Below are 15,787 nucleotides of genomic sequence, written 5' to 3'. Positions count from 1 at the left end.
CATTTTATGAGACCAACATCATCCTGATACCAAAACCCGGCAGAGACCCAACAAGAAAACAAAACTTCCGGCCAATATCCATGATGAACATAGATGCAAAAATCTTCAATAAAATATTGGCAAGCCGATTGCAACAGCAAATCAAAAAACTTATTCACCATGATCAAGTAGGATTCATCCTGGGGATGCAAGGCTGGTTCAACATATGCAAGTCTATAAACTTAATTCACCACATAAACAGAACCAAAAACAAAAACCACATGATTATCTCAATTGATGCAGAGAAGGCATTTGACAAAATTCAACAGCCCTTTATGCTAAAAACCCTCAATAAACTCGGTATCGATGGAACGTATCTCAAAGTAATAAAAGCTATTTATGACAAACCAACAGCCAATATCATACTGAATGGGCAAAAACTGGAAGCATTCCCTTTGAAATCCGGCACTAGACAAGGATGCCCTCTGTCACCACTCCTATTCAATATAGTACTGGAAGTTCTAGCCACAGCAATCAGGCAAGAAAAAGAAATAAAGGGTATTCAAATAGGAAAGGTGGAAGCCAAATTGTCTCTATTTGCAGACGACATGATAGTATAGCTAGAAGACCCCATAGCCTCAGCCCAAAAACTCCTGAAACTGATAAGCAACTTCAGCAAAGTCTCAGGATATAAAATCAATGTGCAAAAATCACAAGCATTCGTCTACACCAATAACAGACTTAAAGAAAGCCAAATCAAGAACGAACTGCCATTCACAATTGCTACAAAAAGAATAAAATACCTTTGAATACAACTCACAAGGAACGTAAGGGACCTCTTCAAGGAGAACTACAAACCACTGCTCAATGAAATCAGAGAGGACACAAACAGATGGAGAAATATTCCATGTTCATGGTTAGGAAGAATTAATATCGTGAAAATGGCTATACTGCCCAAAGTAATTTACAGAATCAACGCTATCCCCATCAAGCTACCGTTGACTTTCTTCACAGAACTGGAAAAAACCACCATGAACTTCATATGGAACCAAAAGAGAGCCCGCATAGCCAAGTCAATTCTAAGCAAAAAGAACACAGTGGGGGGCATCACACTACCAGATTTCAAACTATACTACAAGGCTACAGTAATCAAAATAGCATGGTACTGGTACAAAAACAGAGATATAGACCAATGGAACAAAACAGAGGCACCGGAGGCAACACAACATATCTACAGCTATACAATCTTTGATAAACCCGACAAAAACAAGCAATGGGGAAAGTATTCCATGTTTAACAAATGGTGTTGGGAAAACTGGCTAGCCATGTGCAGAAAGCAGAAACTGGACCCCTTCCTGACACCTTACACTAAAATTAACTCCAGATGGATTAAAGACTTAAACATAAGACCTGGCACGATAAAAACCCTAGAAGGAAATTTATGCAAAACTATCCAGGACATAGGAGTAGGTAAGGACTTCATAAACAAAACACCAAAAGCATTGGCAGCAAAAGCCAAAATAGACAAATGGGACCTAATGAAACTCCACAGCTTCTGCAAGGCAAAAGAAACAGTCACTAGAGTGAATCGGCAACCAACAGAATGGGAAAAAATTTTTGCAGTTTACCCATCTGACAAAGGGCTGATATCCAGAATTTACAAAGAACTCAAACAGATTTACAGGAAAAAAACAAGCCCATTCAAAAGTGGGCAAAGGATATGAACAGACACTTTACGAAAGAAGACATATATGAGGCCAACAGTCATATGAAAAAATGCTCATCGTCACTGGTCATCAGAGAGATGCAAATCCAAACCACATTGAGATACCATCTCACGCCAGTTAGAATGGCGATCATTAAAAAATCTGGAGACAACAGATGCTGGAGAGGATGTGGAGAAAAAGGAACACTTTTACACTGTTGGTGGGAGTGTAAATTAGTCCAACCATTGTGGAAGACAGTGTGGCGATTCCTCAAGGCCTTAGAAATAGAAATTCCATTTGACCCAGCAATCCCATTACTGGGTATATATCCAAAGGACTATAAATCGTTTTACTATAAGGACACATGTACACAAATGTTCATTGCAGCACTGTTTACAATAGCAAAGACCTGGAATCAACCCAAATGCCCATTGATGATAGACTGGATTGGGAAAATGTGGCACATATACACCATGGAATATTATGCAGCAATCAGAAATGATGAGTTTGTGTCGTTTGTAGGGACATGGATGAATCTGGAGAACATCATCCTCAGCAAACTGACACAAGAACAGAAAATGAAACACTGCATATTCTCACTCATAGGCGGGTGATAAAAAATGAGAACACCTGGACACAGGGAGGGGAGTACTAAACACTGGGGTCTATTGGGGGGAAAAGGGGAGGGCCAGTGGGAGGGGAAGGTGGGGAGGGATAGCCTGGGGAGAAATGCCAAATATGGATGAAGGGGAGAAAGGAAGCAAAACACACTGCCATGTGTGTATCTATGCGACTGTCTTACATGTTCTGCTCATGTACCCCAAAACCTAAAATGCAATAAAAAATTAAAAAAAAAAAAGAAATCATTTTTATAAATGAAATCTTAATTTAGATAGCATGACAGGTTGGTGTCAAATTTAAAAAAAAAATGCAAATTATACCTATAAATCTACTAAAGAAATGTTAGTTTTTGGTCACATGACCAAAAAAACATACAAAATTGGAAGCATTTTAGTTCTATACTAAGAGGCAATTGGTCAAAATTGATGAAAGACAGTACCTTCTCAATAGGAGCCTCTTTAGTGTTCAATAGCATGATAGTTTCAGAATATAAAAGAAATTGAAGACCTTGACTTTTTTTCAGTAGATTTATACTGGCTTGATCTAACTGATGAATAAATCAATGAAAATATGAATTAATTGTACAAGTATATGACTTTTTGGTACTGTTGAAAATAACCAATAGTTTGATACCTTGATCAGGAGATCTGTTAATATTCTTTTAAAAAGTATTAAGGGTCAGAGAGCAGCAAGATAGCCAACTAGAAGCCCCTAGTGATTATGTTTCTCTCAAAGACAGCCAGAACAATGGAAAAACAGCAACATTTTAATACTAACAGAATCCTGGGTGAGCATAAAAATTCCAGATGGCTACATAGAGAATAAGGAAATTCCATGCCTTCTTCATCATCCCATCCCCCAACTGGGATCAGCTGGGAGACAAGATGAACTTCTTCTTATGGTCAGGAGGCAAGCAGGATGTAATAACCTCCATCAACACATTGGACACCTACAGACCTCCCCACTGTTGTTCTCTGCAGTCTTCTCAGGCACCAAGCCCACCTGGTGAAGCTGCAGAGTTCATATAGCTGTACTCAGTCAGAGAAGGAGTTGATACTGTGCTCCACCTGCTGTGGCCCATATGGCTACTGTGCTATGGTATGTTGGAACAGAAACTACAGCTAGAGTGAGCCTTACTCAGGGAGTAAGTGTAGTCATGGCTCTTAATCCCCTTCATCCCTGAGACTAAAACACCACTGAACCACCCCATCCCAAGAGCCCACAACCCCAATTTGTGCTGAAGCAGTACCCTGTCTCTTGGGAAAACAGTACCTTGGCTATTTAGAGCAGTCATGTCTCCCTGGTGTCTTCAGTTGAAGCAGTGCCCTGGATCCTGGGAAATGGTGCCTTGGCCACCCAGAGCAGTCATGCACTCCATTACTTAAGCTGAACTGATGCCTTGCATACCAAGAACACATTGCTTGTGCTGCCCAGAACAGTCACATCCTTCAAGCCTAAGCAGAAGTGGCATATTGTCCCTTGGGGAATTAGTGCCCTGGCCGAGCTGAGTAGAAACTGAGCTGAGACACCCTGCTCTACAATCTGGACAACTTGAGACCTTGATTCCCTGGAACTGATTTAGCTCTCTGGAGTCTCAGATGCTAAAGTACCCCTCTATCTAGAGAGTGGTCATTGCTGTGTTTTTTTCCTACCCACCTCTCACCCAGGGAACAAGCAACAGCTGTCCTCCACCATTCTAAGATACTTAAAACAAATGCACTTGGCCTCACACATTCTGGGATACTGCTCAGCACCACCATCCCAGGGTCTATAGCCACTTTTATCCAGCCCCTCATCCTTGCAACCTGAGTTGACACTGAGCCCTACTGGCTCAGGTTCCTGAATTGCAGCCATACCCAGCTACCCAGAGCACTCCTTATTCTCTGGAGTCAGGACAGTGCTGTATCCTGCCCCCAGGGGTAGAATCACAGCTACAAGCTGGCATCCTGAGTCTGAGCTGCTAGGGTGTGCCTCAGAATCATAGATCCTGGCTCTGTGGGTAACCTACATCCAACCCTGCCACAAAGGATGAAGCTGCACCCAAGGCCCAGTTGCCACAATAGCTTTATGAGATACTGAGCTGAAAACTCCTACCCCATAGCCACCTGATCACCTGCATGTAGCACCCGTGCCACTGCAGTTGCTTGTAGGCCAGGTCAGACTTGACACCAACTGGGATCCCCTCAGCTAAGTCTCCATCTTTTAGGGAAAACCAGAATAAGAGGACCCCAGAAGCCCTTACTTAACACAAAGAACATTAGAAACCTTTGTTGCCAATGGCAAACCTCTAAGCATAGGCTATGAGGCACCCACAGTTATTCCTGACCTTGAATACAAAGGCTGCATAGAGACTGTATCTCTATGCCTAACTGGAAACAGAGTCACTACACCTTTTCTAACTGTACAGTAAAACTCAACTGCAGGATGAAAGTCTTTCTCTATGAAAGTCAGTCCAGAAAGTCTGTAAAGAGTGATTAGATACACAGATATTAATGTAGGGACACAAGAAACATGAAAAAGCAAAGAAATAAGTTACTACTAAAGGAGCATAGTAATTTTCTAGTAATAGACTCCAGTGAAAAGGAAATAAATTAATTGCCAGAAAAGGAAATTTAAAATAATGTTCTTAAGGAAACTCAATTAGATACAAGAAAATACAGATAGACAAATATAATCAGAAAAATAATTCACAATATAAATGAAAAATTAAATAAAGAGATAAAAAACATAAAAAGAACCAAACAGGATTCCTGCAGTGAAGAATTCAATGAATAAAATACAAAATACAACAGAGAGCTTCAGCAGCAGACTTGATCAAGCAGGAAAAATAATTTCTGAACTTAAGGATAGGTCTTTTGAAGTTACCTAGTCAGAGAAAAAGAAAAAAAAAAGTAAGAATTAAAAAGGCTGAAGAAATCCTGTAAGATGTATTGGAAAACATTAAACAAACAAATATTCATATTATGAGATTTTCAGAAGGAGAAGATAAGGAAAAAGGCATAGAAAACCTGTTTAATGAAATAATAACTGAAAACTTCCCTATTTAGTGGTGAGGGTTGTGGCGTAGGGATATTTGAGCATCCAACTCCAGGAAACTCAAAATTCCCCAAATAGATTCAACCCAAAAAAGCTCCTCTCTGAGGCACATTGTAGGCAAATTGTCAAAAGTCAGAAGACAGAGAATTTTAAAAACAGCAAGAGAAAATTGTCAAGTCACATAGAGAACTGATATTAGACTAATAAAAAATTTTGCTACAGAAACTTCACAGGTGAGGAGAGAATAGAATTATAAACTCAAAATGGTGAAAGAAAAAAAATTGCTAGCTAAGAATACTCTACACAGCAAAGTTATCCTTCAGAAATTAGGGAGAAATAAAGCCTTTTCAAGGCAAGCAAAAACTGAAGGAATTCATTACCACTCACCTTGCCTTACTAGAAATGCTTAAGTGATTTCCACTTACATCGGGAAGTGTAAATTACTGTCATGAAAACACACAAAAAGAATAAAGTTTATTGGTAGAGCAGATATATGAGGAGAAAGAAAGGAATCAAACCTTGTTACTACAGAAAAACACCAAACCACAATGATCAACAATTAGAGAAAAAGAAAGGAACAAAAGATGCACAAGACAACAGGAAAACAACAAAATGGTGGGTGTAAGTCCTCACTTATCAGTAATAACCTTGAGTGTAAACAGACTAAACTCCCAACTTAAAAGATATAGACTGGCTGAATGGGTTAAAAAAAAAAAATGACCCATCCGTATGCTCCCTACAAAAAAACTCACTTTATCTAAAAATACACATATAGAATGAAAACAAGGGATGGAAAAAATTCCACACAAATGGAAACCAAAAGCAAGGAAGAATAACTATACTTACATTAGATAAAGCAGACTTTAATTAAAACCATAAAAAGAGACAAGATTATTGTCACTTCCAAAAGAAGATGTAACAATTTGTAAACATACACACACCCAATACCAAAACACCCAGATTTATAAAGCAAATATTTCTAATCCCAAAAGAGAAATAAATTTCAGTACAAAAATAGTTGGGGATATCAACACCCCTCAGCATTGGACAGATCATTCAGGCAGAAAATTAACAAAGAAACATTTAATTTAAACTGCACTTTAGACCAAATGGACCTACCAAATATTTACAGAACATTTCATTCAACAGCTGCAAAATATATGTTCTTTTCATCAGAACATGGCACATTCTTTAGGACAGACCACATGTTAGGCCACAAAACAAATCTTAACAAATTTAATAGAAATTATATCAATTATTTTTTTGCCCACAATATAATAAAACTAGAAATCAACATAACAAGAGAGACTTTAAAAATCACACAAATACATAGAAATTAAACAACATGTTGCTGAATAACAAATTGGTCAATGAAGAAATTAAGATTTTAAAATATTTTCAAACAAATAAAAATAGAAACATAAAATACCAAAACATTAGGGGAATAGCAAAAGCAGTATTAGAAGGTAAGTGTGCAGCCACAAACACCTATATCAAAAAAGTAGAAAGATATCAAATAAACAAGCTCATGATGCATTTTGAGAAACTAGAAAAGCAAGAGTAAACCAAGCCCAAAATTAGTAGAAGGAGATAAAAGCATACATAAATAAAATAGAGACTAAAAAGTACAAAAGAACAACAAAATGGAAAGATGAATTTTTTTGAAAAGATAAAATAAAATTCCACTGGCTTGACCACCCAAGAAAAACAGTAAAGATCCTAATAAAATCAGGAATGAGAAAGGAGACATTACAACTAATACCATAGAAATACAAAAAATCATCGGAGACTATTATACATACCAAAAAAAATTAGAAAACCTGGCAGAAATGAGTAAATTACTGGATATAACCTATCAAAAGTGAAACAACAAGAAAGAGAATGCCTAACAGACCAATTACAAGCAATGGAATTAAGTCTGTAATAAAAATTCTCTTATCAAAGAAAAACTTAGAGCATAATTGCTTCAGTCTGGAATTCTACCGAAGATTTATAGAAGAACTAATATCAACTCTCCTCAAATTCTTCAGAAATTGAAGATAAGGTTATTCTTTAAAATGCATTCTATGAAGCCAGTGTTACCTTGATACCAAAACTCGTCAAGAATGCAACAACAAAAAAAGAAAACTATCAGCCAATAAACATGATGAGCATAGATGCAAAAATCCTTAACAAAGGGCTAATATTGAGAATCTACAAAGAACTTAAATTTACAAGAAAACAACAGAAAGCCCTATCAAAAAGTAGGCGAAGGATATGAACAGACACTTTTCAAAAGAAGACATTTATTCAGCCAACAAACATATGAAACAATGTTCATCATCACTGGTCATTAGAGAAATGCAAATCAAAACCACATAGAGATACCATCTCAACGCCAGTAAGAATGGCGATCATTAAAAAATCTGGAGACAACAGATGCTGGAGAGGATGTGGAGAAATAGGCACACTTTTACACTGTTTTTTGGGAGTGTAAATTAGTTCAACCATTGTGGAAGACAGTGTGGCAATTCCTCAAGGATTTAGAAATAGAAATTCCATTTGACCCAGCAATCCTATTACTGGGTATATACCCAAAGGATTATAAATTGTTCTATTATAAAGACACATGTATGTTCACTGCGACACTGTTTACAATAGCAAAGACTTGAAGCCATCCCAAATGCCCATCATTAATAGACTGGATATAGAAAATGTGGCACATATACACCATGGAATACTATGCAGCCATAAAAAGGATGAGTTTATGTCCTTTGTAGGGTCATGGATAAGTCTGGAAACCGTCATTCTCAGCAAACTGATACAAGAACATAAAACTAAACATTGCATGTTCTCACTCATAGGTGGGTATTGAACTTTGAGAACACATGGACTCAGGGAGGGAAACATCACACATCGGGGCCTGTTGAGGGGTCGGGGAGCTGAGGAGGGATAGCAGGGGGTGGGGAATTGGAGAGGGATAACATTAGGAGAAATACCTAATGTAGATGATGGCGGGATGGATGCAGCAAACCACCATGGCATGTGTATACCTATGTAACAATTCTGCAGGATCTGCACATGTACCCCAGAACTTAAAGTATAATAACAAAAAAGAAAAAGAAAAGAATCCTCAACAAAATACTAGTGAACCAATCCGGCAGCATGTTATTATTCACCATATACGTAGGATTTACCCCAGGGATGGAATACACAAATGAATAAATGTGATACAATACATCAACAAAATGAAGGGCAAAACCATTCTATCATCCCAATAGATAACAGAAAAAGTATCTGAGAAAAATTCGACATCCCCTCACGATAAAAATTCTCAACAAGTTAGGTACAGAAAAAATATACTTCCATATAAAGTATGACAAACCCATAGCCAACATGACATTGAATGGAGAAAAGTTTAAAGCTTTTCTTTTAAGATCTGGAACAAGACAATGATCTCACTTTCATCACTTTTATTCAACATAGTACTGGAAACCCTAGACAGAGTACTTAGGCTAGAAAAGGACATAAGGAGTATCTAAATTAAAAAGGAGGTCAAATTGTCCTAATTTGCCGATGACAAGAACTTCTATGTAGAAAACTATAAAAGTGCCACAAAAAATCTCAGAACTGATCAACGGATTTGGTAAAGTTGCAGGATACAAAATAAACATAACAGAACCCAGTAGCTTTTCTATACACCATAGGCAAACTAGTGGAAAAAAATCAAGAAACAAATTGCATTTATAATAGCTATAAAAAACAACCCACATAGGAATAAATTTAACCAAGGAGGTAAAATATCTCTACAAGAAAAACTACAAAACACTGATGATAAAAATTGAAGAGGACACAAAAATGAAAACATATCTCATGTTCATGAATTGGAGACATTAATATTGTAAAAAATGACACGGCTAAAAGTGATTTACTTATTCAGTGCAATCCTATCAAAATACCAATGACATTCTTCACAGAAATAGAAAAAAAAAACCTCCTACAATTTATATGAAACCACAAAAGACCCTGAATAGCCAAAGCAATCCTGAGCAAAAAGAACAAAGCTGGAGAAATCACATTGTTAAACTTCAAAATATATTTCAAAATTATAGTAACCCAGACGGCATAATATTGGCATATAAATAGATACATAGAACAATAGAACAGAATGGAGAACCCAGAAATAAATTCACATATTTACAGCCAAATGATTTTCAACAAAGCTGCCAAGAACATTTAATGGAGAAGGAACAGTCTCTGAAAAATGATGCTGGGAAAACTGACTATTCATATGCAGAAAAATGAAACTGGATTTCTATCTCACATAACATGTAAAAATCAACTCAAAATGAATTAAAAACTTAAATATAAGGCCTGAATCTATGAAGTAACTAGAAGCAAACATAGGGGAAATACTGTAGGATGTTGTTGTGAGCAAAGATTTCATGGATAAGACCTCAATAGCACAGACAACCAAAGCAAAAAACAGACAAATGGAAAATTGTCAAACTAAAAAGCTTCTGCACAGCAAAGGAAACAATTAACAGAGTGAAAAGACAACCTACAGGATAGGAGAAAATATTTGCAAACTATCTGATGAGAGTTTAGTATTTCTAAGATAAAATAAATTCAACTTGATAGCAAAAAAATCACATTAAAAAGTAGGCAAATAAGTTGAATAGACATCTCTCAAGGAAGACATACTAATGGCCAATAGGTATGTACAAAAAATTGTCAACATCATTAATCATCAGGGTTATGCACATCCAAACTACAAGAATATATTATGTCACCCCGGTTAGAATGGCTATTACCAAAGAGACAAAAAAGCTGAGAGTATGTGGTGAAAAGCAAACTCTTATATGCTATTTGGAAGAAGGTAATTAGTATGTCCATTGTGGAAAACAGTATGAAGGTGCTTCAAAAAATTAAAACTAGAACTACCGTATCATCCCACAGTCCTACTACTGGATATATAGCCAAAGGAAAGGAAATTCAGATGTCAAAGAGTTGTCGGTATTCACGTTTATTACAGCACTACTTACGATACATAGCCAAGATATGAAATTACCTACGTTCCTATCAATAGGTGAATGGATTAAAAAGGTGCTATATATACCAATGGAATATTATTTAGTTGCATAAAAGAACAAATTTCTGTCATTCAAGGCAACATTAATGAGCTTGGAGGACATTATTTTAAGTGAAATAAGCTAGACACAGAAGGATAAATGCTGCATGTCCTCATGAATATAAAGAAGCTAAAAAAGTTGATCTCATACAAGTAGAGAGCAGAATAGTGCTTATTAGAAGCAGAAAAGGGTAGGGGAAAGAAAGAGTCAAAGGTAGGCTAAGAAATACAAAATACAGCTAGATAGGAGGAGTAAGTTTGAGTGTTCTATAGCACTATAGTGTAACTATAATTAGCAATTTATTGTATATTTTCAAATAGCTAGAAGAGTGGATTTTAAATGTTCCCAACACAAAGAAATAAAAAATATTTAAGGTGATAAATATGCTAATTGCCCTGATTCGATCATTGTTTTATACATGTATACGAATATCACATTGTACCCCATAGATATGTACAATTATTTGTCTATAGTAATAATAATGAAAGCAAAAAAAAATTAAGAAACATTAGAAATCATGTGACTTATGAGATGTTCTGTAAATTGTTTTATGAACAATTATAAGAGGTAATTAAACAGAATCAAGCTGGAGAATAAGCCTCAGAAGCACATTTCTCCATCCCACTTCCACACCACCATCTTTAGAGCATTATAATTGCAATGAAATATGAAATACAAAAAGGTATGTTTTTAAATGTGAGGAGACAATCTGAATATATCAAAATAATCTACTGAAAAATAAAACTCAGGATCCATTTGGTGAATACTCCTTTGACAAAATGAATACGCAAAGGAATAGCTCATAGCTGAAAATTAAGTGAGATAAATTTAAGGTACATCAGTGCCTGAAGTAAAACTGAAGAATTTAAGAAGAAATCAAAATAAAAATGACTACTGTTACTATTATTCTAATATAAAATTCTATAACACAACTGTTTTAATTATATCTTTAAGTTAGGGAGGTAAACTAACCTGCCCTCATTCATAGAAAACTCGGCATGAATGACACCTCAAAACCTTGACTCTCTTCTCCACATCACATTATTGCTTTCAAATAGACTCTCTAGCTTTATTTATTTAATGAATTTAAACCTTGCTGTTGACATACAGTATGTTCTAATCAGGGTAATTAGCCTGTGTGAAAGTTTAGATATATGGTGAGGATAAGGTGAATACAAACCCTAAGAATACCTTACTAGTTCACATAAAATACTAGGGTATGTCATCAGCAAGCTTATTATTTATTTTTATTTTAAATAGAGTCTCCTTATGTTGCCCTGGCTGGTCTTGAACTCCTGGGCTCAAGTGATCCCCCTTCCTTGGCCTCCCAAAGCTAGGATTACAGAAGTGAGCCATGATGCCCGGCCTCAAGCTGATTATTTTGCAGGGATTTGAGGCATGCTGGGCAAAAAGGAGTCCTCTTTCTCCTCCTCTTCCTCTACCTCTTTCTTCTCTTCCTCTTCCTCAATCATATTTCAGGGTACCAAAAAGTAAACAAGAAAAATGATGATAATCAGAGAAGAAAAAGATAATTACAAGAACAGGGAAATGCAAACTGGTTTAACTAATATCTGATTCGAAGCTTTCCATGCGAACCCAAGTATTCGGCTTTCATTTCTAAAGAGATCATGTTCCCTTGATTGAAAACATAAAAATAAAAGCAGAAACAAATCAACGCTTCTCTAAATATTCTAAACACAGAGTTGTAATATTATAGTAGAAAAGTACCCAGTCTTGTGTAAGATACACAAATTAATTCAGCTTTACTCAAAATGTTGGCAAGTTTAAGAGAAATAAGAGGTAAATTTGTCAGTGAGGTGAGGTGTTATATTAACACACAAATCTGCTGCTCTTGCTTAGGTAGAACAGTCCCAGAATTGGCAACTAATGATAATGTGAGAATAGAAACAACAAATGTAGAAAACAGACACCAGAGTTTACCTTCCCCTTAAGCAATTTAGATTATGGCTTTAAGCATATATCATAACACATATGTTAAGAAGTATCTTGTATGATACATATGTTTGAAATACTTAAGTTAAATTTTAATCCATATGCTTTCCTAATAAAAATGCTGGCATTTACACATGGTGGTATTGTGGATATGAAATGATGGCTAAAATGGCTCAAGGATTTTCTTATGTTTTGTGTATAAGAGCTAAGCATTTTGTTAATAATGTTTATTTTTACTTTCCAATTTTCTAAAGTCTAAACTGACAGCTGAGGAGCTGCTTTGGTTTTCAAATGAATGATAGGTACCAAAGAGGATATGACTAAAATAGTGAGAGAATGCATTAGCACATATGGGATGTATGCTTTTCGCCTGAATAACAACACTACCTCCATTTCAAGAAGTAGCACTTTAGATTGATATAGTCTATTATATATCTCTGTGGGCTGGAGACACAGATATTTTTATCTTAGCAAATTTAAGATTACGAATTTTTGTATGCCCACTTCTGGAAAGTAGGCAGATTTTTCTTGAAAATAGCAGGAATCTCATTAACTCCTTTTACTTAAAACCTGTAAGTGACTTCAGAATGTGCTCCCGAAATATAAATCTAGTGATAAAATATCCTCAGTGATAATGTTATTCATTCAAATAAATTAAGCCAAATAAAATCTCAAGAGCCCTCCTCTTCTTCTTCTTTTTATACCAATAAAGCTATACCCTGCATTAAGATCGTTAGAAAAACTCAAGAGGCAATTCCAGAGGGTTATCTGGTCACTATGTTACCTCCACATGCAAGTTAGAAGAATGAGAAATCTGAAAATCTCAGCATATAAAATTTGATAACCTTTAGCTAAAATGGCTAAGAAACTTCAAAAGGTATCCACTTTTGCCAAGCAAAAGTTTTCTCTTAAGCAGTTACTGGAAGGTTTATTAAAATTTCTCATCCTTAAAAAAACAATTAGAGAAGTCAAAATACCACATAAACAAAACAAAGGAAACTTTCGGGGAAAAGAACTCACTTTGTCTTCAAGGCACTTCTTCCTGTGATTTAAAGAGTATGAAAGGAGAATGTATATTGATTATTTTTCCTCCAATCCATATGCATGTCAACTCCAAAAGGAACAGAAAGTCACCAGCACCATCTGAAGATCCCTTCCAACTGCATGCAGATTTTTCAACTTTGCAGGAGAAAATAGGAGGGTCCCTGCATTTCCTTCAAGTCTTATGACATGCACATGACTCCTACTGGGCTGAAAAAGCACTTCTTGTCAATTTTTACTTAAAACTATGAGTAACAAACTCTCTGCAGGACATCCTTAAAGGGAAATTTTGCTAGGATTAGCATTCAAAATATCTGGCTGAGCTCCAAAAAGTTTAAAATACACAACGTTCGTACAGACACATACACACTTGAGAAATTTCCACTAACTAGGCTAAATTAAGGGCATATTTATAAAAATAATATTCTAAAAGGATGATGTATTTTCTGTTTCCTCAATCTGTTTTTTTTTTGTTTGTTTTCTGGTGGTGATCAGAACCCTTCTTTTAGGTTAGAAATGTCTGAACTGGACTGTCTGGAAAGAGAGGAGGCCCTGTGTTCTTACCTGCAAAGCTATTGGTACCTTGAGAGATGACCCCCTGGGTTGTGGCCTCTATCACTGCCTTCTTGGGAAATTGAGGACTTTTGAGACTTGGGTTTGGATAGAATAACTCAAGGTAGTTTCCTGCTCTTTGCGCTTGCAGTGTGGAGTGTGGACTCAGCCTTCCCTGCTCTGCCTGCTTCCTGGTGAGCTGGCCACACCTGTGACATCACATCCATGGCTGTATGACTTCATAAAGCATAAACTCATTAGGTCTTTTGAAGTCTTCAAAACAGGAAAAGTGTCTGTCAAGATACCTCTTGTCAGAGATGTCAAGAGTTGGATCTGAAGAAATTTTTGGATATTAAACCAATCCACAATACATGTTCTCAGTGGGGCACACTGATTCATAGAGCAAGTGACATTTCCTCTTAGGATCTCCATTTGAGGTCACTTCTTCAGTTGGAAGGCAGGATGAGAGGAGAAATTCTGCCTTATTTCCAGACCAAACTGAAACTGTCCTTGTTCTAAGTGCTGAGGAATGAAATATTAATATCTTTTAAGGTCAAACTTGGGTATACACAGTCAAAGAACTTGAGCTAGGGAAACACAGAGCCAGTTAACTGTTTGTTTTGTTATTCACTTGACTTTAATGATTAAGATATTATGAAAATGAATACATGGTGATTAGCAACAATAAATTTTGATTCAGCCAAAGGAGACAAGTATATTTCCTTAGTAATAGATTTTAATCCTTAGGACACCACTGCTGAAAAGGTACTACCTGTATTTTCCTTGTTTTATGGGCAAGGAAAGCAGTCTTTGACATGTAAATATACCTGGGACCATCACCCTCTTAATTTGTTCCCATGCTTCCTGAGAGGATGATCTACATTCACCAAGTCATTCCAAACCTGCTACATTCTGAGCCTCCTTCTGCCTCCCAAGTTTTTACAATTTATCTTTCACTGGAACCACTCCAAAAAAGCTTCCTTAAGATCATGTACAACCTTGACTAGCAATCCAAAAAGCATGGTCTTCTCTCTTACCGAAAAATTCTTATCTCTCGCCATGTCTGTTTCTTTTTGAAATTATCTTCCCTCGGTTTTGCGATGTTATACTCTTCTGATTTTCTGTTTGCTCTTAGCATCCTCAGCCTTCTCTCTATTCACCTCACTCTTCCCTAGAGCTTTATCTTCTGTTCAATATGCTTCTCTGAAGGCTCTCCATTATGTACTGCATCAAAACAGTGAACATGACTCCCAAATGTGTACTCTCATCTGACACCACTCTTCAAGGTTCCAGATCTATTTCCCATTATCTATTAGACAACCTTGTCTAGAGGTCCCCAGGCATCTCAAACTCAACAGTCCCAAATATCCTTTGTCTTCTCCCCATTCCAAACTTGTTAGTTTGCTGTATTTCCTACTTCAGGGAATGGCACACTCATCCACCCATTATCTTAGACTATTCCCTTACCTCATCTATTCTCCGCCATCCCCATTATTGTCCAACTTCTGTAGGTTCTAGTTTGTTAAATGATCTTTCTCAAATTTGTCCTCATCCCCGCATTCCACGTCAGCCATAAAACAACTGGCATCTGCCTCAGCTTGGTCCCTTTCTATCCTTCTCTACAGAACAATATTTTTTTAAAAGTTTGTCAAATTATAAAATACATGCTTGCAGAAAATCTGGAATGGAAGCTGAAAAACATATAAAGAAAATGTAAAATGACTTGCAATCCAAGACAGCCCAGACCAAATGTTTGCATACCTGTTTAGACTTTGTATAATTTATATA

General features: G+C 36.4%; 1 protein-coding gene across 2 annotated transcripts in view; it reads right to left on the bottom strand.

The window, feature by feature from the left end:
* FHL5 (four and a half LIM domains 5) overlaps nucleotides 1–14,181 on the bottom strand; it is a 70,175-nt gene extending 55,994 nt beyond the window's left edge. The window contains exons 1-2 of one of the 2 annotated variants that reach the window (XM_017971266.4): nucleotides 14,012–14,181; nucleotides 13,427–13,657 (exon numbers count right to left, since the gene is read on the bottom strand). The gene's annotated coding sequence lies outside the window, so the exon portion shown is untranslated. The remainder of the gene's footprint in view (nucleotides 1–13,426; nucleotides 13,658–14,011) is intronic. The other variant, XM_035296365.3, reaches the window with a different exon arrangement.
* Between the last annotated feature and the right edge of the window lie 1,606 nt (nucleotides 14,182–15,787).

The sequence above is a fragment of the Callithrix jacchus genome, chromosome 4 (genome assembly GCF_049354715.1).
Source record: "Callithrix jacchus isolate 240 chromosome 4, calJac240_pri, whole genome shotgun sequence".
NCBI lineage: Eukaryota > Metazoa > Chordata > Mammalia > Primates > Cebidae > Callithrix > Callithrix jacchus.
The sequence above is the reverse complement of the archived record's forward strand: the minus strand, read 5'-3'. Positions and strand labels throughout refer to the sequence as shown.